This window comes from Tamandua tetradactyla, chromosome 6 (genome assembly GCF_023851605.1).
Source record: "Tamandua tetradactyla isolate mTamTet1 chromosome 6, mTamTet1.pri, whole genome shotgun sequence".
In the NCBI taxonomy this organism is placed as follows: domain Eukaryota; kingdom Metazoa; phylum Chordata; class Mammalia; order Pilosa; family Myrmecophagidae; genus Tamandua; species Tamandua tetradactyla.
Window position 1 is genome coordinate 107,640,866 of NC_135332.1, and position 22,604 is coordinate 107,663,469.

The following is a 22,604-nucleotide window of genomic DNA, read 5'->3' on the forward strand; positions in this document are numbered from 1 at the left end:
TTAGATGACAAGCCAACTCTGACAGGTCCCCACAGATTATTTCAGTGTCAGGACCTATCAAGGGCCAGGGAATGTAATAGCAGAAGAAAGATGAAAGGGTTAAAATACACAAACTGAAGATACTTAAATATGGTGGTATACCCTTTCTGTAAATCCACTCAAAACACACATAGCATTATGGATGAGCTGTTTATGGCAATAAACAAAAAGCCGCACAGAAAAGCAAGGTGATGCAATCTATTTCCCACCACTTTTATTGCAATGATGTCATAGAGAAAGAAAAGAGTCTCATCAGCATTCCAGTGGTCTCCAACTTCCTGACATCAGAAGGGACCCTCCAGTAATTTATAGCATTTTGTTTACTCTTGGAGCCATTTGAGACATATGAATACAGCAGCAGCAGCTGTCTCTTTCACAAGAGGAGTGTGCTAATATGATCTCTCTCACCCCAACTGAGACCATAAGCACACTCGAATAGCAAAAAGAGACAGATGCTGTTGCATGAATTAATATGTTATAAGTTACTCTCACATTTTTCATTCTTTTAAAAATGCCACACTATTTTTAAGTTAAAAAAGAGTTAAAATTTTAAAAGAAATGAAAGTTCTACTGAGAATTCGTATATTGGTAGATTCTACAGAGTAAATTATGAACACATTATTTTTTTAGGGATCAATTCACTTGCATATCACAATGAAAAATGTAAATATTTATTATTTTCACAATTGAGGCATCTGGTATCTTTGAAATGCTCAAAGCAGTGAAAGAGAAGAAAAGGGATTTCCTACTTCTGGTTCTGATACAAGGATCAGGCTGAATTATTCAATAGCTACTAAGTTTGAACTAGAAATAGAAGTTGGCATCACCATTTTATTGATGCCAATGACTTCCCCAACATAAAGAAATCTATTTTGTAGAAAAATATTAAAACTGGTATTTATTAGACCCACGAGTCCTTAATAGTTAAATTTAATATCTATCCTTGGAAATGTTCTAAGTCCTTAAGTAATTTAAGAAGTCCTGTCACAGAGTGTAACAGTTACCTACAATACAGCCAAAGGTTTGAGGGGTTGTTTTTATATTAACTGTCCTTATGTCAATAGACAGCTCAGCTATGGTCTGTTTTATGGCATGCAAAATGACTAATAGCAAAAGTCCCCAATGCAATGAAATCCCAACCAAGATTCTTAAGACATTAGAAATTTTTCTTTTCTTTTTTTTTTTTTTTTGTTGATTTAGTTTAGTTTATTGTTAGTTCATGTGTTGGTTTAATGAATAGGCTTTTTTAGAAAGCTGAAAGATAAATTCTTTTTAGACAAATTGAGCGCTGGTTCCATTTCCTTGATCTCTTTCAATTCCATTTTATAATTTCCTGTTCTTCTTAACGCTAAGGTTACATTACCATTTTGTAAATATTGTCCTGGGTAAGTCTTATACTTCTAATTTTATGCATTATTTTATCCTTGTAAAATATCTGCAAATTGGTTTTCTGTTTATCTAAGAATCTTAAGTATTTAATATCTTTTTTTATGTTATGCTAGCTCTCTGTTAACAATATGGCTCATTATTTAATCTAGAAAGAATTTAAAAGGTGTGAGGTTTGTAACAGAAAGTGCTATAGTGATTTGCATTGACCTAATTAGTTCATTTACATGTTGACCTTTAAAACCAGTGAAGTTTTGTAAACCTAATTTGTGGTTATAACCATACTATAAAAGAGAGCTGGGAGATGGGATGAAAAGCAGGTAAGGCTGATAGAGAAATATTGATAATAAACTAAGAGAAAAAATTGAAAATTTTTTATCATAGTTTCAATGAATTGTATAAAATCTCCTAGAAGGTGATATATTTTCATATATATTTTTCAGGAAAACCATTAATGAAATGGACCTTTTCCAATTGCTCACATTTACGTAATGATAGAAAAATAGGTATTTATACATCTGCATTATAGTAGTATTTCATATTTTTAAAATCACCTTTAAATTTCATGAATTAGAATTAAGAACTCTGAATCCACTATACTGTCATAAACTTTTTGCAAGGACATTAGACAAAATTCAAATTCTTGAAGAAAATTTAAATATGTGTACCTTTTAAAACACCTGGTATCATTTGAAACACACAAATTAAATTTCACAGTGACTCTAGCAGAAAAACAATAGGCACATACATTTCAAATCACGTCTGAAGTCCCATGACTGGTTATATTCGCCCATCCTTCATAATACATGCCCTTCTTACCCCTCCTAAACTGACCGTTCATTCCTAATATCCTATTTATTTCCCCAATGTACCCTTCCATTACTGCTCTTTCCCTGGAGCTCCTGGCCCAAGGAACTTCCCTTTCACCTCCAACCATAGATTTTCATGCCCCTCCTCCAGCTTTCCAAGGCTGTTGGTTCATCCCCAGGACACTCAGCCTTGCTCCTTTCATGGCTCTCCGAGTAATGGTGGACTCCCCCCCACCACCACCACTTTGTTTCATAGGATATGAAAGGTTAGGGTTAGTCCTAAGATAGAATGGTTAGAATTGTTTTATTGACCCCAGCCCATTCATTATACTGTGTCCTTAAACACTACCTCGCTTGATGCTCATATTTTTATAAATATATCATACTCTACTCCTCTTGATCACTGTCATATCCTGTCTCCTGGTCACTTTCCAGAGTTCATTGAATTCTATAATAATTCACTCAGTCTTTCTCTTTAGCTCTCTTCCTGGGCAATTTTAGATCCTATGTGGATGACCCAAAAACCAAGATTACATTTTTTGACCCCCTCAATTTAACTGTCACTATCCTTATTCTTTGACCTCCTTGATCTAATTGTCATATCCTTCCCTCCATTTCAGCCACCCACTCCTTTGGTCCTATCCTGGAACATGTCAACACCAGAACTGCTGCACCTGTGAAATCTTAAACTCAGGTATTTATTTCCATAACCCACAAGACTTCAAGCTTTCCACTCTTGTGGTGAGCATCTCCATTCAGTGGCTGCAACTATTAACTAGGCTTAAGTTTTCCCCCCATTTATACTACCTTGGAAGCATTTCAGTCTCTGGATGTCCCCCACAAGTACTTCACACTCAGCAGACCACCAATGAAATTCTATGTAATGTAAAAGTTCAAAGGATGAACTCATTCTTAAAATCATTTCCTACTTTTGGTGTTCGTGTTTTTCTTAATGGCATTCTCTCAGTCACAAGCCTTTACATTCATTTTCTATTCATCCCCCCGTATCTAATAAATCTCCAAGATACTTATTTTTGAAATGCCCCTTGATCCCATTTTAATTTTTCAGTGCCACATTCACTATCATCAGCATGCACCTAGAAAGAAACGAATGTAATAACCTCTTAAAAGGAGCTCCTAGGAGTTTCTACTTAGCTCCATGTATTGTGATCTCCAGAGTAATTGATAAATACATCTATGGTGAATTCATGAATGAATGAATGAATGAATCCTTCTGTCCTAGTTTGTAAGCTGCCGGAGCACAATATACCAGAAATGGAACAGCTTTTAAAAAGGGGAATTTATTACGTTGCAAGTTTACATGTTCTAAGGCCATGAAAATGTCCAAATTAAAGTAAGACAATAGGAATGTCCAATCTAAGGCATCCAGGGAAATATACCTTGATTCAAGAAGGCTGATGACTTTCAGGCTTTCTCTCTCAACTGGAAAGGCAAACATGGCAATATTTGTTAGCTTTCTCTCCAGGCTACTTGTTTCATGATGCTCCTCCAGGGGTGTTTTCCTTCTTCATCTCCAAAGGTCTCTGGCTGTGTGGGCTCTGAAGCTTTTTTTCAAAATGGTTCCCTCTTAAATGGCTCCAGTAAGCAACCCCATTGAATGGGTGGAGATACATCTCTCTAGAAACAATTAGAAAGGTCCTACCCAGCAATATTGAATGAGGATTAAAGGACATGGCTTTTCTGGGGTACATAATAGCTTCAAACTGGCACACCTTCTTAGACTAGTAATCATTGTTCAAAATGTTCATAAGGAACAAAAAAGATACCAGTTAATATTAATTTCTTCTTTAGTCTTACCCTAAACTTTTTTTTCTAGCTGCCTTTCCTGCTATTCCCTTTGTATGATTCATTTCCATTAAAATTCTGCCCTAAATCAGTGTTTCTCAAAGTGTGATCCCTAGATCAGCAACATTGGTATCACCTTGAGCACTTATGAGAAATGAAAATTCTGGGGATCCACCACAGACCTGCTGAATCAGAAATTCTGTGGATGGGACCCAGCAACTTGTGTTTTAATAATTTTTCCAGGTGCTTTGGTGCATACCAAATTTGAGATCACATTTTCAGCAACACATCCATATTAACATGATTTCTTCCACTTATAATGTCTCCTCTACTTTCGTTTTCTATCAAAATCATACTGCTCTATAAATCAAGAAAAAATTCCATTTATAATAGTGACAAAGAGAATCAAATATCTAGGAATAAATCTAGCTACAGATGTAAAAGACTCCTACACAGAAAACTACAAAACACTTTTAAAATAAATCAAAGACGAGCAAAATAAATGGAAAGATGTTCCATTTCAACGGATTAGAAAACTAGATATTATTAAATGTCAATTCTATCTAAAGCAATGCAATCCCAATCAAAATTCCAACAGCTTCCCTTACAGAAATTAAAAAATCTATCACCAAATTTACCTGGAAGGATGAGAGGCCCCAAATAGTCAGTCTTTTTGAAAACAGAAGAAGGAAATTGGAGGGTTCACACTTCACTATCCTAAAACTTTTTACAATGCCACAGTAATTAAAAGAGCATGGGCCTGGCACATGGACAGACATATCGACCAATAGAATGGAATTGAGAGCTCAGAAATAAACTCTCAGTCTTTGGCCAAATGGAACCTTAGCAAAATTAAAAACTTTTGGGCCTCAAAAGCTTTATCATGGAAACAATAAGACAACTTACAAATCGGGAAGAAATATTTGGAAACTGTGTATCTAATAAGGGCTTAATATCCAAAATTTAAAGAAATCCTACAACTCAACAACAAAAAGACAAATGACCCAATTAAAAATTGGACAAAAGACTTGCATAGACATTGCTTATCTCTCCTAGGGAGATAAGCAAATGGCCAAATAGCACATGAAAAGATGCTCAACATCATGAGCCATTAGGGAAATGCAATTCAAAACACATTGAGTTACCATTTCATACCCACTAGAACAGGTACTATTGAAAAATGGAAAATTACAAGTGTTGGAGAAGATTTGGAAAAATAAGAACACTCATTCGTTGCTGGTGGGAACATAAAATTGTGAAACCTCTGTGGAAGACAGTTTGGTGGTTCCTTAAAAGAAACTGTACTCAGAATAGGTACAAAATTGCCATGATACTCAGCAATCCCATATATAGGTATATATCCCAAATAATTAAAACCAGAGACATAGAAAGATATTTATTTGTCCATGGATGTTCATAACAGCATTATTTACACAACTGTCAAAAGATGGAAGCAATCTAAGTGTCCGTCCACAAAGGAGTGGATAAACAAAATATGGCATATGCATATAATGGAATAGAATTCAACTGTAAAAAGGAGTGAAGTTCTGATACATGCAATGACATGGATGAACCTTGAAGACATCATGTTGAGTGAAATAAGCCAGTCGCAAAAAAGACAAATATTATATGATCTCACAGCTATGAAATAATTAGAAAATGCAATGCATAGAGTTAGATTTAGAACATAAGTTACCAGGGGCCAGGGTGGGGTAGGGAATGGGAAATTGATGTTTAAATTATAGAGAGTTTCTATTTAGGGTGATGAATGGTGATAATGGTAGCACATCATGAATGTAAATAACAGCACCGAATTGTACATTTGAATGTCATCAAAAAGAAAACCTTAGGTTGTATATGTGTTATTAGAATAAAAATTAAATAAAACAACAACATAGGACTGTACAACACCAACAGTGAACCTTAATGTAAACCATAGACTATAGTTAACACTACAAATGAAGTAATATTCTCTCATCAATTGTAACAAATATACCACACTAAAGCAAGGTGTTAATAATAGGGTGGTATGCCAGTTTGAAGTTATTATGTACCTCAGAAAAACCATGTCCTTTAATCCTCATTCAATAATGGTGGGTGGGATCATTTTTATTGTTTCCATGGAGATGTGATACACCCAATTATGGGTGGTAACTTTTGATTAGATGGTTTCCATAGAGCTGTGTCTCCACCCAATCAAGGTGGGGTTACTTACTGGAGCTGTTTAAGAGGAAACCATTTTGGAAAAAGCTCAGTGCAGACAAAGCCAACAGAGCCAGAGATCTTTGGAGATGCAGAAGGAAAACACCCCCATGGAAGCCTTATGAAATGAGGAGAAAATGCTAGCAAACAGCACCTTGCGACTTCCCAGCTAAGAGAGACACCCCAAACTTCATCTGCCCTTTCTTTGGAGTTAACATACTTTCCCTGGATGCCTTAGTTTATTTTCATGGCCTTAGAACTGTAAACTTGTAACTTAAGAAATTCCCCTTTTTAATAGTTATTCCATTTCTGGTATATTGCAACCAGCAGCTTTTACAAACTAAAACAGGTAGTATATGGAAACTCTATTTAATTCTTTATTTTTCTGTAAACCTAGAGCGTCTCTAATATAAATTCACTTCAGAAGTCCTCCTGGATGTCCCTCCCATGCTTTATTTCATTGCCCTTTCTCTGTGCTTCTAGAGCACTTTGGAGATACTTTTATCATAATATGCCATGTACAGTGATTCCGTACTTCCTTTCTTGAAATCTCCTCAGGACAAGAAAGATGTTTCATTAGACTTTATAGCCACAGCTCCTAACAGAGTACCTGTTTCCTAGAAGAACCTCCCACCATAGTATTTACTGACTAAATGAAGAAATAATGAAGTTATTCTATCTTTAGAAGCAGATATAAAGATTTCTAAAATACAAGCAACTCTGAGAACTCTACTTTCACCAAGGCAATTAATTAGTGCCTAAAACAATGATAAATCCCTGATTCAGCAAAAGCATTTGTGATCCCAAAAGTTTCATAATTAAATGTGCTGATTATCTATATTTTGAGATGCAAATAAGAATGAAGATAATATAAGACTTGCTTGAGATACTTCGATTATATATTTTTATTATGCTGTTTCAACAAAAGTGATGGTAGGAGGTAACTGTTGATATCTATAAATAGATGATCAAAACTGAAGCCAGGGCTTTAACATGTGAAGGGTCAGGCAAGCTCTAGCCTAGAAGTAACCATGGTCTTCTCTTTTCTATATGCAGTGAAGGTGAAACTCACCAAGGCTCATTTCCATCCCTCAGAAAACCCATTTAAGAAAGGGCAGAGATGACAGATCCAGGGAAACCCTGTGGTGGTCACTCATGATGGAAGGGTCCTCAGAAAGTCCACCTCTCTCTTCCTGCTACTTAGGAAAGAAATTGTAGGAGGGATCTTATAACTAAGGTCTGTCCCCTATCCAACTACCAGCAATAAGTACATTTAAATTTCTCACTTGTGCTTGGAACAAGGCTAAAGACGAAATAGATACAATTCAGCCAATATTTACAAAGCACATATTATGTGCCAGACACTTTTTGGCTCCAGGGAATTTAGCAGGAAAAAAAAATCAGTCAAGAATACAACTCTTATTGTAAGAAGAAAAATAAGACAATGAGATAATTAAGATTTATATCACAAACTTAATAATTTTCTTAGCATTACTGTGTTCCTAGCACTGGTCTTCCATAACCTAACTATACTGCAGGATGGCCACTTCATTCATATCAACTTATGGTGGTGAATAAGTGTACCTTTGGCCACTTAAATGGCAACAAAATATAGCCCATGTTTTTGTGGATACTTCCACACCAAATTCTACAATCTCAGCAAGGTCTAAATTTGCTTTCTTATGTTATGAAACAAATGATAAATCAGTATAAAGTCTCCTACCATTGATAGTCCTCAACTTAATAGCTTAGAGAGGTAGGTAGCAAAGAGAGGTGTTTAAAGTAGTAAAAACTAGGATATGTGCAACCTTGTTGCTACGGATATTCCTGGAGGAACTGAGAGTGGGGACATGAATGGACATTTGCACCCTGGTGTTTATGGCAGCAGTGTTCATGATTTGCAATGGATGGAGGTGGCCTAAGGATACAACAACTGAGGAATGGAAGGGGAAACTGTGGTGTATACATACATTGGACTACTGAGCAGCTACAAGAAGGAATGAAGTTGTGAGGCATGCAACTAGGTGAATGAAACTTAAGGACGGTATGTTGAATGAAATGTCAGAAACAGAAAGAAATATTATCATGCCTCACTCTTATGGACTAAGTATAATATATAAACTCAGAGAATCGAAGTTGAGAGCATGGGTAATCAGATGGGGGCCTTTTGTTAGAGTCCTAGGTTATAAGGTCTTACAGCAGTCACATATATTCAGGAGTTGTAACTGTTATTTCTAAATTCTATGATACTGAGCTATTTGTGTATAATCTGGTCATTCTCCAAAAAATTTGGGTATTTATGTGACACCTGAGATGCAGAGTTAGAGCTCTGCCATGAAAATCAGCATTACCTCATTCAGCAATGTTTAAAAAGTTGAAAAAGGACTCAGACTTTGACTGGAGCTATGAATGAGACGATCTGGATAGGACTAACGTAAATCAGAATACAGAGTAAAAGATGTTATTGTTCATATTTTAAACTTCAACTTCTGTGTGAGACCAAAAGGGAGACATTTATTTGGTAAAAAACTTATATTTTGGGTACCACATTACCTAATTTAACTTGTATGGTCAGTTTATTTGAACACCATTAGTACATGGAATCTTGAATAGGGCGTGAGATCTTGTTGGTTTGTCCAGATTAGTGTGGTGCCCCAATACATCCCAGAGTAACTTGGACAGAGAATAAAAAAGTTTTTGCAAAGTCCCTTGGGGGACTTGGGAGAAAGGAGGAAATATCCCCCATCTGGGGAACTCTTGATGTGTTCTCAGGAAGTGGGGACAAACAATTCAATAGGCTGAGCCCTCAATCTTGGGGTTCACCCCAATGAAACTTAATCCACAAAAGTAGGCTAAGCCTACTTATAATAACCCCTAAGAGTCACCAACAGAGAACCTCTGTGTTGCTCACATGTGGTCTCTCTCTCTAAGCCAACTCAACAGGAGAACTCATTCCGCCCCAACATGGAACTTGACTCCCAGGGGTATAAATCTCCCTGACAATGGAGGATAGAACTCCCGCATTGGGCCAGGACCCGGCATCAGGGGACTGAGAAAGCCTTCTTGATCAAAAGCAGGAAGAGAGAAATGAGACAAAATAAAGTTTCAGTGGCTGAAAGATTTCAAACAAAGTCTAGAGGTTATTCTCATGCATTATATATAATATCCTTTTTTAGTTTATGGTGTATTAGAGTGATTGGAGGGAAGTACCTGAAACTGTTGAGCTGTGTTCCAGTAGCCTTGATTCTTAAAGACGTTTGTATAACAATATACTTTTACGATGCAACCATGTGATTATGAAACTTTGTGTCTATTTCTCCTTTTATCCAGGGTGTGGACAAATAAGTTAAAAATAAGGATAAAAAATAAATAAATAGTAGGAGCAGATGAGGGATTAAAAAAAAAACCCAGCAATTTGGAAATGGAAAAAAAGGAAGAGAGATAGTAAAGCTAATATGCATCCATATTAACCTCTAATCACTTCATACAATGTGGCGCTCCTATAGCCAAGCTGTACTCATTTCCTATCATGGGTCTATTTGCTTTTCTTGGCTCATTGGTCCCAGAGTAGACCTGAATTCAGAGGAGCATATTTCATTGGTTACCAAAATGAAGATGTCTCTGTATGAGCCATTGTTCAAACTCAAATAGAATTTTTAAAGAGCCGGTCCTTTGCTGGGCTGGAGGGAGGCATTGTGGAATGTCTGGCAGAGACTCTCAAAGGTCAAATAATATTTCTTCATTCTAAAGATTGTAAAGACCACCTCATTGCATCCCGCAACTATATGTACCACTACTATGTGCTTATGTTCCACTCTGAAGTCTAAGGAAAAGTAACATGTATATGGCTGATATTAATGAATATTAAGGGCATTCATTTAAAATAGATGTTTTCAATACAAGTTAATATTAATATATTTGCGATGGTAAAACATTGGAGCTATTTCTAATGTCCTGACAATATCATCTGCTTTGGCCACTGTAAAAGTGCTTCAGTGGTCATCGTAACTGCTGAGCTCCTCCATGATACCAACCATCACAACTGGTAGCTGAAGGAAAAAGGAAGCTTGAGCATGGATTCCACCAATAAAAGGGTTGGGATACTCTGAGTTTCAAGTCGAAACCTAATATTTGCCATTTCCTTCTGAGAGACAGGACTCAGAAAAGGTTATACCCATTAAGGAAATCCAGGGAAACAAATCAACAAAAATTCACTTAGGACAATCCAGTCAAATTAATTACTGTAGGAGATCAAGTCCACCTCAGCCACGTTTTCTCTTAGCCCATAGAATCACTTCTTCATTAGTCACTCTTTCACTCTTCCACTTCTCTTTCACAGACTTTCTTATTATTATTCTCTTTTTATGGAGCACTGCTTCAGAGGGTGTGCAAGAAAAATAACGGAAATGAAATTAAGCCCGGTTGGATCTGCAACTGGTTAGTAGCTCTGGATTTCAATGGTGGGTGAGGTTGAAATTATTCGCCTTTAAATGAGTCTTGGTAATTACTTGTAAAATTTAATTAGTCATGATTTTCCTATTCCCATTTACTGAAGCTAAGCAAAGTTTATTGTATTTCTTTATGATTTTCCATTTCTTCTTATTGAGGGAGAAGGGGAGAAAGGCACATTTGCATTTAAACTTAAAGAAAAATTAATAACCCTTTCACAACCTGTATAAGTATTTGTGTAAATATAACATTTCAGCAGGTCTAATCTCAAAATAAAGTGAGAAAACTTATTTTTCCCTCCAGAGAAATACTTTGTTTTTTCAATGACCAACATTCTACTTAAAAATTTCCATTCATTCATAGTAGATGTGATTTTAGTTCATCTAAACACTAAAATTCTAACCTACTGATGTCTCATCTGGTCCAAGAAAACAAGGTTTACATTGGTAGCCATTTTTATTTCCAGATATCTTACATAACTCCTAAAACCACAAAATTAAAGTCTTTAGGAAGCATTATTTTTAAAAAAGGAAATGAATTGAAAGTACTCATTTTAATGATCCATTGTCTGTTTTATTTAAGTATGTTGTTAACCCATTTTCCTTAAATCTGCTAACCCTTTGCTCCTGTCTGTACTTTATTAATACTCACATTTATATATTCTTGTTAAATACTTAATATCAAATATTTGTGTGTAAATAAAGTCAAATAAACATTAGACCACTTAACATCCTGGACTCAAATATGTGCCCCTCCAACAGCATGGAAATAACATAAATGAGACCAAAAAAAGGAAATGACTTTTCATTCTTCCAAACTGCTAGAAGTCAGGTGAACATAGCAAGTAAAGAATATTCCAGTCCTGATCTTGTAGAAGCTAGTTAGAAAAAGCACTGGAGATTCTGGATGGTGCTAGCTTAATGCAAGTCAAGTCAGCTTAGTTCAATTCAACGCATATTTAGCACTTTCTGGTTGTAGGGACCAAGAGGAGTGGGCCACACCCAGTGTTTAGAAACCCAAATTTGGAAAGAGCTTTGGAAGTCATCAGTTGGTTTCAAATTGTGTGCCAAGGCAGCACCTGAAGAGCTCTGAGGATGATGACAGGGAGGTTGGACCACGGAGTTCTGAGTGAGCTTCCTCCCCTCTGCAACAGAAGATGCTTTGCTTTTATCAGTTTTCTACATTTTGGAGCACCAAATAAGACTTTAATTTTTAAAAAGTGCTTTGAACTTTCTAGAAAAATGTCTGTAAAATCTCTGTCAGCTCATCGCCCTAAATTTACAGATGACTTAATTGAGATGTACAGAGTTAAGTCATGGCCTTAGTCCTCATGAATACATCATGGCAACATTCAAAACTCCATTTCAATGCATTTTTCAAAATACCACTGCTGTTTGAATCACGGAGACTATATGAGTGGCTTAACCACATGTTAGGAGTTCAAAAGACATTTGGACCTAGGACTTAAATCTCATCAACTTTAATAGTGTAGCTTCATTTACCCAAGCAAATAGAGTCTACAGAAAAACTAAAAATTCACCTTAACTTTTTTTGCGTACTTCAAAGAACAAGAATATCATCATAAGTTGGCATAATTCAAATCAATCTAAGGTAAATTAAATATACTACTCACAATTAACAAAATCAGGTTTCCAAATTTCATTTAGTAACAAATGAGCAGATAAGTAAATATGGTTAAGACAGCTTATCCTACCAGTTTTTCCCACCCTGGCATCAGCTACAACTTCCATCCATCCTGGCCTCTCTCTCTCTGGTTGTTGTTCCTCTGATTCCATATAAAACTGATTCTTTTCCGTTCCTCTAGCTACCTGCTCTCACCTCTCACCTTGAGGAGCTCTCGTTCTGGAGTCCACAGCAGAGGAAATATAACATTAAAAACACTACAGGTGGTACTGTAAAATGATGTGAAAAGCAAGAAAAACCTTTTAAAAGACAAATAAGTGATAACTTTGATTCTAGATTTATATGATTCAAAATTGTAGAGGGACATTAAAATGAAGTGTTAAACTTGATGAACATTATGTAGCAAAAAGAATGTGAATCCACAATTGAATATATTAGTTTACACTACAGGGGGGGAAGCAAAAGAAAAATTACAAGCCTCGCAAAGGCACAAAGCTCACTTTAAGTAATTGAAGCCAATTGACAAAAGTTATTCCTAATTATTTTAACTCTATTTCCCAGTTGGTGAGCATGCCTTAGTGGCCTGTTCTGGGTAATGCCAGATTGATATTTAATACTGTCATGGTGACCACTCTTGTTAAGATTTATTATAAGGAGATTATTCAAAAAAATATTTCAAATGACAAGCCTTTCTTCATATATGAGGCAGCATATTAAGCTACATATTTTCCAGAGGATAACACTGTTTAAATTTGTGATGTTGTGTCACTTCAACACGCTCCTTTGTGGCGAAGAAATGGGTATTAAGTCCATTGGGGAAGAACTCTTCATGAAAATCTGTGGAATTTCCACACTCATCCCTACCTCTTTTAAATAAAAGGTGATAAATCCTCTTTTGGTATCAAGAAACATTTTTCTAATATCTTTCAGGAAACTTTTAATTTCCTATAGTTCCACAGATCTCTAGACAATGATCCAAATAATAAAAAGCCTGTTCATTAAATTCATAACCCAAGTTGGGCATAATGCTTAATGTTTGAAGAACAGTATAGCGTTTTGAATCCTGTAGAGTCAGAAACAAAAGAATGAAACTTAACGGAGTCTAAGATATCAACTTGCATTTCTGTTTGCCACTAGTGAAACCGAGCTTCATCTACTACAAAAATGAAAAAAAATAATACATGACCTGAAGGGGTATTTGAAATTAAATGAAATTACTTTGCACATGGCACATACATGATGCATAAGTTCAATAAACATTGATTTTATGTTTTCCTTCCTTTTCTTCCAGAATAAAAATTCTCAGAGGAGTGGATTTGGGTCCCATACATTTTTCAGGTCCCCCATTGATTCATGGCAAAGTAAGGTTCTTATTGTAAAACAAATATCGGGAGTGCAGATCACTTGTCAGCTTGCTTACCATTCTACTCCCACACAGAATGTGCAAAATAAGTATATTACCTGGGAAAAATAAAGTTTTATGGTGAATGACTGATTACTGATATTGCAAAATGAGTTCTATAAGAAAGGTTTCGAAATCACAGATTTTTTTAGTCTAGAAAGGGAAATTCTGAGGACAATTTTAATAACTGAGTTTTTTGCACACTCACATTTATTAAACAGAGAAAGAAATGTGGCTTGTATTTATTTTTTACTACATCTCACTATGTATATGAGAAAACTAAACAAAATTTTTGGACTAGTGTATCCACAATGCCCCTATTTATTTTTCGAGAAAGGAAGATATACACAAAAAAACATAGCCACCATGGGCTAAAAGTATAACAGTCTTACTGTCCTATTTTCAGTCACCCAAATGTAAGTGTGGGAGATGGAATTGAATTGAAGTTACCTTTGAGATCCAAGAACAGTTGAAGAAACCCATGTCGCTCCAGTTGGAATATTCTGAGGAGAAAAAGGAGTTATTTCTTCCATATTTAGACTGCCCAACCTAACTCCATTGTTAGAAAGCATTTAAAATGTGTCCCCTAATTTTTGCCAAGAAATCCCTCAGATCAAGGTCAAAGTAACTGAGTAATGATTAACTCACGTTGTGCTCAAAAAATTTTTTTCTAGTAAGTGTTGTTAAAAAAAAATAGGTCACTGTGAAGAGCTATAATATTTTCTTCCCTTCGGAGCTCTCTTCATAGGACTGACTTTGGTGGATCTGGATTTGCTGGTAGTAGTTAAATTGTTTCTCCTGCCCCCTTCAACCCCAGAATCCCATGATTTTGTATTCCAGTAGGACTGAGCTGTAAACCCTATACAGCATATAAATAAATCACTTGATCCCTGTTCTTTCCATTTCCCTATTCAATTGACGTAACTGACTGACTTCATTCATATTCTCTACAAATTTATAAGATTCCATAAGCTGTGAGAGTTCAAATCTCATTCCACTGACCTAAATACCTCCTCCTTAATCCCAGTATAGTTTTTAATCTGTATATTTTTCTGCGTAGCCCTTCAGGTCTAAATATGTCATCTAGTAGAATGCAATTTCACCTAAACCATAAATGACCTTTACCACATCAGTGTCTGTATCAGATATTATGGTAAAGTTTTTAATGACTGAATAATTTGGGGGCCATTGTAGAAATGTATGATAAGAAAAGGAAGTCAGGGGAAAAATGGATTGTTTATCAAAAATAATTAAAATCATTTTTCTCCCTATGGCTATGAAGCTTATCAAAAAAAAAAGTAGATTTCTGTGCCATCCTAACTTCTATTTTACCGCTTGTTTTCAACAGTGATCATTATATAACGCACAAGAAGTCAACTGTCTTGAGGCCTCTATCTGTCATCAATCTGCATCCAGACCCCAAATATTCAATTACAGAAACTTGAAGAATAATGAAGATTTTTCTGGTAGATTTTCCTGAAGCATTGAACTGTGCAAAGCAAAGCATGCTGGGTCTCTTTAATAGTTCAACTTCTTAGAGACCCTACAAAGATTGCTCCGAAATTTTCTGCCTCTCAAAACTCCTCCCTTGCCCCACAGCTCACACAAGCTCATGTCTGCCTCTTCTCCCTTCCTCTCACCTCTTTGCTTAGTGAAACTAAATCCTTTGGATCGTCACCCTAGTTCTCCTGCTACATGTTTTTTTTTTTTTTTTTTTTTGCCAATACCGCTCTCAAGAAAGTGTAGCTTTTTCTTGCCCTCGGATCGGCCTCCTGAAAATCTGGGAAGTAAACTTGACAGTATGATTGAATTTAATTCAAACACAAGGAACATTCATAAAGTTCATCGAATCTATGTTCCAAGCCCTTGGCTAAGGTGCTAGGAAAATCACGCAGGGAACAAAGAACACTTGCATAATTTCGGGCCTCTAAGAGCATGTAATATGGGAAAAGGAAACAAAAGGAGAAAAAGTGCTAAAGAAAGATATAATTAACATGCCGAAGACGTGCTGAGCAAGAAACAACTAATTTTTAGTAGGGGATTAGGAAATGAATATCTGGAAACAAGGCATTTAAGCTATGAGCATAATTTCAATAAGCATAAAATGCACTTCTAACTGTAGGAAGATCATAAACGTAGGCAGATAAATGGGAAAGTACATTATGTGTTTGGAAAATATGATTTTGACATCAAGATAACAGGAAAATAGGGAGCATAGAGGAATGCTGGTGGAAATGAAACTGAAAAGTGAGTGTGAGTCCATCCGGTCATTCAACAGACAGTAACTGAGCAACTACAATGAGTTACGCATCCCCTGGTAGGAGCCGGGGATCTATGGTGCACGCAGCTACTCGCCCAATTCCTGCTCTCCTCGGACTATATCATAATACAAGGCCATAAACAAACCATAATTGTAAACTGTGACCAGCAATGAAGAAGTGGGGAGCTAGGGTGCAGGGGAGCAGTGACCAGAATACAGAGAAGGCCTCCTTGGGGAGGGCTACTAGGGTGAAGAGCCAAAGGATTTAGTTTCACTAAGCAAAGAGGTGAGAGGAAAAAAGCCTTCTAGATAGAGGGACCGGCACCTTCAAAAGACCAGAACGTGAGGGTGAGAGCTGAGAGCTAACTCTGCAGAAGCTCGGCCACTGAGTCCATCCTGAGAGCAATGGAAGCCACTGAGGGGGTGGGGGTGGGGGTCGTATTGATCTAGAAAAGAAACGTTTTCCCTGGATCCGAGAAAACTGCTAGGCGAAAAATCGGGCACGTGAAGAACAGGCGCGTATCGCCTTTGACACCAGGGATGCGTTTCTAGAAAAAGGAGGTCTGAGTCAGCGAAATCTTCCCTACCGAGCTATGTGCTCCCCGGCGTTACCCAGATAGAGGGAGGGATCAAGCCGCTCACCCTACTCTTCAAATCCCCTCAAGACAAGACATACCTCCAGCCATCTGTGCTGGCAACTACTGTTCATATCATTGTTGGGCGTCGTGAAGCCCTTCGTAAAGTCAGAGCACTCGTCCTTAATTGCCGGCTGATCTTTAGCCGGCTTCCGCTGCTGTTTCAGTAAGCTCCTGCAGCCACAAAATTTGATGTTTATGTTTGGAAAGATATTGTTTCTTTGTCGGGGATTGGGGACAGAAATTTTCCGGCAGCCATCATGGATCAGAAGTATTCACAGAAACATATAATAATGACAAAAAGAGAGGCTGAAACTGGGAGCGAGTGCAGCACGTACACTGACTGTCATTGGCTGTGAGCGCAGATCTGATGCAGGCAGGCGGGCCAGCTCTCCTCGGCTGACAGCGGACACTGGGCCTCCGGGCACGGGACCCCGTGCTACACGGTGTGTCGTTGTGTTATACGTGAGTGCGCACACATACAGCTTATTTTTGGAAGAAAAAAAAAAAAAAGAAACAACTTAGATATGAATCATTAAATTGGACATTAAATTGAGCTTATATATATTTGGATGGATAGTTTGCAATGTGATACGATCCTACGTTTTATCTTATGCTTAGCAATGTTTTTATGTAATGCTAGCAGAATGATAATAACAGTATGTTTAGGAGAACATGTTTTGGTGCCCCAACTATATGAAGACATTATTAGTAAGACAAGCCAGAAAGTGAAGATTCTGTATTCGTGCACTCACAAAAATGACAGCTCCTAGTGGAGAAAAGGTTCCCTCTAAAAGAAACTGCACAATCATAACCCCTGATTATTTCTGTTACAAGATCTCCTGCTCAAACTAATACCAGCATAATGAGCAGACATGCCTGCAAATGTAGTAACAAATAATCTGGGGCAGAGTAACATGTGGCCTTGTGAGATCCACATGGGGGACAGAGTAGAGAGAGGGTTTGAATAGAGAGAGGACCAAAAGTGAGAGTATATGGGGTATAAATTGAGTGAGAACTACAGAGAATCACCTAGCTGGGGATCCCGATAACTTTTTGTGTGTGTGCAGAACACTTACCTGTTTATTCTCACTATAGACAAGAAACTCTGGACAGAGAGAAAGTGGAATTCGTTAACTTGCTGGTTTTTCTTATCTGGCTTAGACTATTAGCAACTGTGGTATTTCCTCCTTAGAAAATTCCCCTTGCCATTAAGGAGTCTGGGCCAACCCTGGAGAATTAGGGTAAGGAAGTCAAGGGTGGGGAATGAAGTCAGTGATAACTGTTTTGAGAAAAATAAAATTGTTTCCGCTTCAGTGTAAAGAAGGGATTTAAGAGGAGCAAAAATGGATTAAGGAGAGCAGGAAAGATTTCGAGGCAGTAGCCTAACCAAGAGAAGATGATTTCTTAGGGCAGATTATTCCTTAGCCTTCAAAAAGAGTTCTGTGCTAATTCTGTTTGTCTTGATCAGCATACTGAAGTTGCACTGCACAAGAAAACCAGTGGTTTCCTCTTGACTCAGTTTTAGCTCTTCTTCTCCCCATGCCACGCTATGCCAACCTGTTGCAGAATACTGCTGTCCACCACGATGTCATCCCATCCCCTCAGTGCTGCCAGCTCCCGAGTCCTCAGCTGTTTGCGCGCAAAATGAACATATATAAAATGCTCAGATGCTCCTTGCATTGCTTATTGCAGTTTCACGTATCCCCACAATAACTGTTCACAGGAAACATTATTCTTGTTCTCTCGCCCCGGGGAAGTGAATAAACCTGGCAGAAGTCACATGCAGCTAGTCAACGACTGAGCTGATTTGAACCCAGGTCCATCTGACAGCCAATTCTTGGGCCTTCTGATGACACTGTGCTGCCTCCTAGTGGAATAGCTGCCCTTCATCAGCTTTTGTAGTTCACAGTGCTAAAGGAGGCAATATCAGTTTCGAAGTGCATTTAAAATAAAAAGCACCCTGATGTCAGGTTCCTTGTATGAGACAGACTAAGGGGCTCAAAAGAAGGTTTGCTTTGTACTTAGATTTTCAGCTATTTACCATTGCCAAAGAAAGGCTGGTCAATAAGCTCTCTGCATCAAATGATAGGGTTAGTTTTTATGAATAATGAGATACAATTTTTTTTATAGTTCTAAAGCATTCTTTATGACCACTAGTGATCGCAGCAGGAAAAATAAGATAGTATGTAGAGGTCACTGGACATGGCTTAATAAATTGAGCCTAGGACAGTAGGCATTCGGTAAACACAGGATAGGTGAATGGTCCCAAGCTTAAAATAACAATTCCAAAGCGACAGTAATAATGCCGCCTGCTACAGGCCAGGTTTTAAGTTCTTTAATCCCCTCCAAGGCAGGCATCCTTGTCTATTTTGTATGTGAGGAAGCTGAGACTTAGAGAAGTCAAGTAATCTGCCCAAGATGCAGAGCTCATGAGTAAAGAAGCTGAAATTAAAACCCAGGTGCCCTTCCTGCAAAGACAACTTTGCTTTTTATATGGCTCAATCCCATCACTTGTTTAGAAATTTCTATCCACTAAAGTAAAGATATTAAAAAATTTATTTGTGTAAAGCACTATGAGAAATAGAACAAGGAAAACAAAGATGAACAAGACAAAGATAAATTATGGTGGCTCCCCTCCAAAAGCACACCATCTAGGAAAAAAAAAAACAACTGAAGTATTTATTAAGCCTTTCTGATACTCAGAAAGATATGTCTAACCAAACCTTTCAAATTTGGTTTCCCATATGCCAACAAAGGATACTTTTCTCATTATATGCTTCCCATTTTACTTTAAACAGGCAATAAATTCAAAATAAAGTTATCAGCATGTTTAACTACATCCCAATATCTATATATCTGTTACATACGCGTACAAAGAGAAAGGTCAGACACAAGCTAGTTATTCTTCCTGGTACTCATACGTGAAGATAATAACCTGCTTTTAAATAATCCATTTTTTATATAAATTGGGAAAATGAGGCACACGGTGGCTTCTGTTTAATATGCTCAGAAGAATGGATTCAATGTTAATAAAATGTAAGACATTTTCAGTATTTCCTCACTTTTCATTCAATTCCCTTGATGTAGTCCCTAGTCGTGGTATTATATGGCACTCCGAAAGGCACAGGTCTATTTGATTTATTCTATTTTTAAAATATTAACAAGTGCCAGAACAGTCTCACACATGATTCCACCACAGTCAGACTTGATCCTTGGAGGAAGTAAAAATAATTGTTTCTATGTCCAGACTAGATTGAGAGTGTAGGCAGTAGTTTTGATAACTGAAGACACTGGCAACTAAAAATAAGACCAAGATGACTAACCCACCAAATATCATCTTGCCCACCGAATATCAATTTTAAAACAATGACAGGCGCTCATCCAACTAGTCCTGGATTCGAACTGGTGACCTGGAAGTAACAGGCTTTTTACTTTCCATTCCCCAAACCAATCTCTAGAGTCACCCACTCCCTCTAGTCTGACATCCCAGATTAGAAATTGGATGCCTAACGAAGCAACAGATGGTCCTTAGATTTCTAGAGATGCAATGTTGAAATATTTTGTGTTTACTTTTAGTCTTCCTTTGCCTTTCTAGTCTGACAGTTAAAAAAAATTTTTTTTTTATTCTGTAGCATTCTGTTTGCATGCTCTTAGTTGAATTTTTGCACAACCAACCATCATATTTGCTTCAAATGGAGAAGAAGTGAATCCTGGCTGGAGAGCCTCTGCAGAGCAGTGCAATCCCTCGGGAGCCAGAGCAGCACTCAGAGACAGATGCTCAGTGAACTAACGATCTCCTGACTGCAGGGGTGGCCAACCTCCTGTATAAATGTAAAGTGCCATGAGAGCTAAGAATAAAGGGAACACAGGAAAGTAATGTAACATGCTCCCCATTTTGGGCTTCTGAAGTGTATGGCAAGATTTCCCCTTGGGATCACTCCACTTTGTAGTTTGTTTCTCTGTATGTCCTACATCATTACCTTCTTTCAGACACCTGAACTGTTCATGTTTCCTTAACTGGAGCTTTGCTCTTAAGAATAACTCCCAAAGTCCTTCATTGCAAAGAAGGTCAGTGTATAGCAAAGAGAAACTTTAAGACGAAAAATCCTACATCAACTGGTGGTATAATCCCCAAGGGGAGACAGACTTTAGTTGAACAACCAGAAACCTGGCTTGCTTTATGGTGTTTACACTGCTGCTTGCTAATGGATCACCATAAAGGAAGCGAAAGGGCTCTTACACCATTGAGTAGGCTATCATGGGAGTCTTCTGAGTGTGCCTTTTTTATTTGCTGCAGTCAGGTTAATGAGCTCACCAGCCCACTTGATGTTGAGGACTTTGTAACAAAGCAATCTCTCATTAAATGCTGCCTGGCACCACTCTCTTGAAGCAAAGGGACATTCAGATTATTGAATGCCTTTGTACTCCTCATTCCTACCAGGCTATGGAGTCCAGCACTGGCATAGGTCCCACACACTTCCTGGCAGGCATCCAGTCATCGCCTGCCCTCTTCAAACTGCATGGGCATTTGCCAATCTAAGCAGCACTGGTAGGCAAACAAGCATGGCACACGACTCCTCTGGCTGAGAGCCAAATGTGCAGCTGAACAATCTAATTTGTTTCTACTGTGGAGGGAAACATTCTTTCCCATTCTTTCCTATTCAGTTGAATTTACATGTAGAAGTTTTGTTACGGTACAAAAGCATGCGCATTTATCTACATTTCCTTACCGCTCTTACACCTTTTTAGTCTCTGCAGTGCAGGACATGATTTTGTCTGTGGCTTTATTTAAAGTACCTTCTGGCTGACAGTTTCTTCAATGAAATGACCCCAGAGTGTTATCAGCGAGCTAGCAGGTGTGTCTCTATTCAGAATCTTGCAGACAGAAGTGCATCCTGGGTAAAGAGCAATCTATGCACAATCCCGCTCTTTTCAACATTACTCATGAGATTTAATGGCTCACTGTAAAAAAAAAAAAAAAAAAAAAGCTTAGAGAGCTATTTCCCAGTCTGATTTTTTTTTAGAGTGATGATAAAGCCCTGAGACATAAGGGCCTAAAATAGCATCACAATGTTTTAAAAATAATAATAAAAACTTACATGATAATACATTTTATCATGTTTTAATAAACAGTGATCTTTTCATTGCTAATCATTCCTCTTTCCAAGCTATCAAATGCTTACTTTAAAGAATTTTGAGAGCACATAGATCAGATGCTCAAAACTTAAGCATAAATTTGGCCCTGGTGTTCCCTTTGAGCATAGATGAGCATGTAAGGGTATATTTGAGATGAATTAAAACTATAACCATAATTATACATTCAAGCACTATTCGTTTTTCAAATTTAAAAGTGTAAAAGTTTTCTCACTATTTTAGGATGACTCTGAAAAAAATAAGTAAAATAAACTGTAGAAGTCAAGACATTTTGGGGATCTGCACATATTCAGAAAGAAGCTTGCCTATCAAGTCGAGTGATGGCAGTCTACCTATATTCTTAGTTTCAATTTGTTAATAGATTATGGAATGCAAAGTAAAAACTGCTCCCTGAAAAAGACTCAAATTTGAAACCAAACCAGGGTAAAAGAATATACAGCAAGTGCTGTTAGAAAGAAAATACATAATCGTAAAAATGGCATACTCTTCTGTCATGCTTTTTAAATACAAGAATGGGGGAGGAGGATAGTAATGTGACAATACTAATTTAATTTTTTTCAAGCTTGCATGCTATGTTAGGTTTCCATTTATATCATAAGCTATTCAGTTTAAGAAATAGTGGCATGTGAAATAGTAGAAATCTAAAGCCCTAACCTGTGGATTGTTTCTATTGCCTATTGCTGAGTTTACATACACACATTTTCAATTTTACATAAATGATATCAACTCAACCCCTTCCAGATTTTCAAAAATATTAGTTCAGATAAGTTGGTATCAAACCCAATAATTATCAAATGTTTACATGCTCAATTTTA

At 37.2% G+C, this 22,604-nt stretch overlaps 1 long non-coding RNA gene across 1 annotated transcript; it reads left to right on the forward strand.

Annotated features, from left to right (window-relative positions):
* The first annotated feature begins 306 nt into the window (after positions 1–306).
* On the forward strand, positions 307–13,692 carry LOC143686265 (uncharacterized). Its single transcript, XR_013176994.1, has 3 exons — positions 307–340; positions 2,855–2,928; positions 13,627–13,692. It is a non-coding gene; the product is annotated as an uncharacterized LOC143686265 (long non-coding RNA).
* Positions 13,693–22,604: the final 8,912 nt, after the last annotated feature.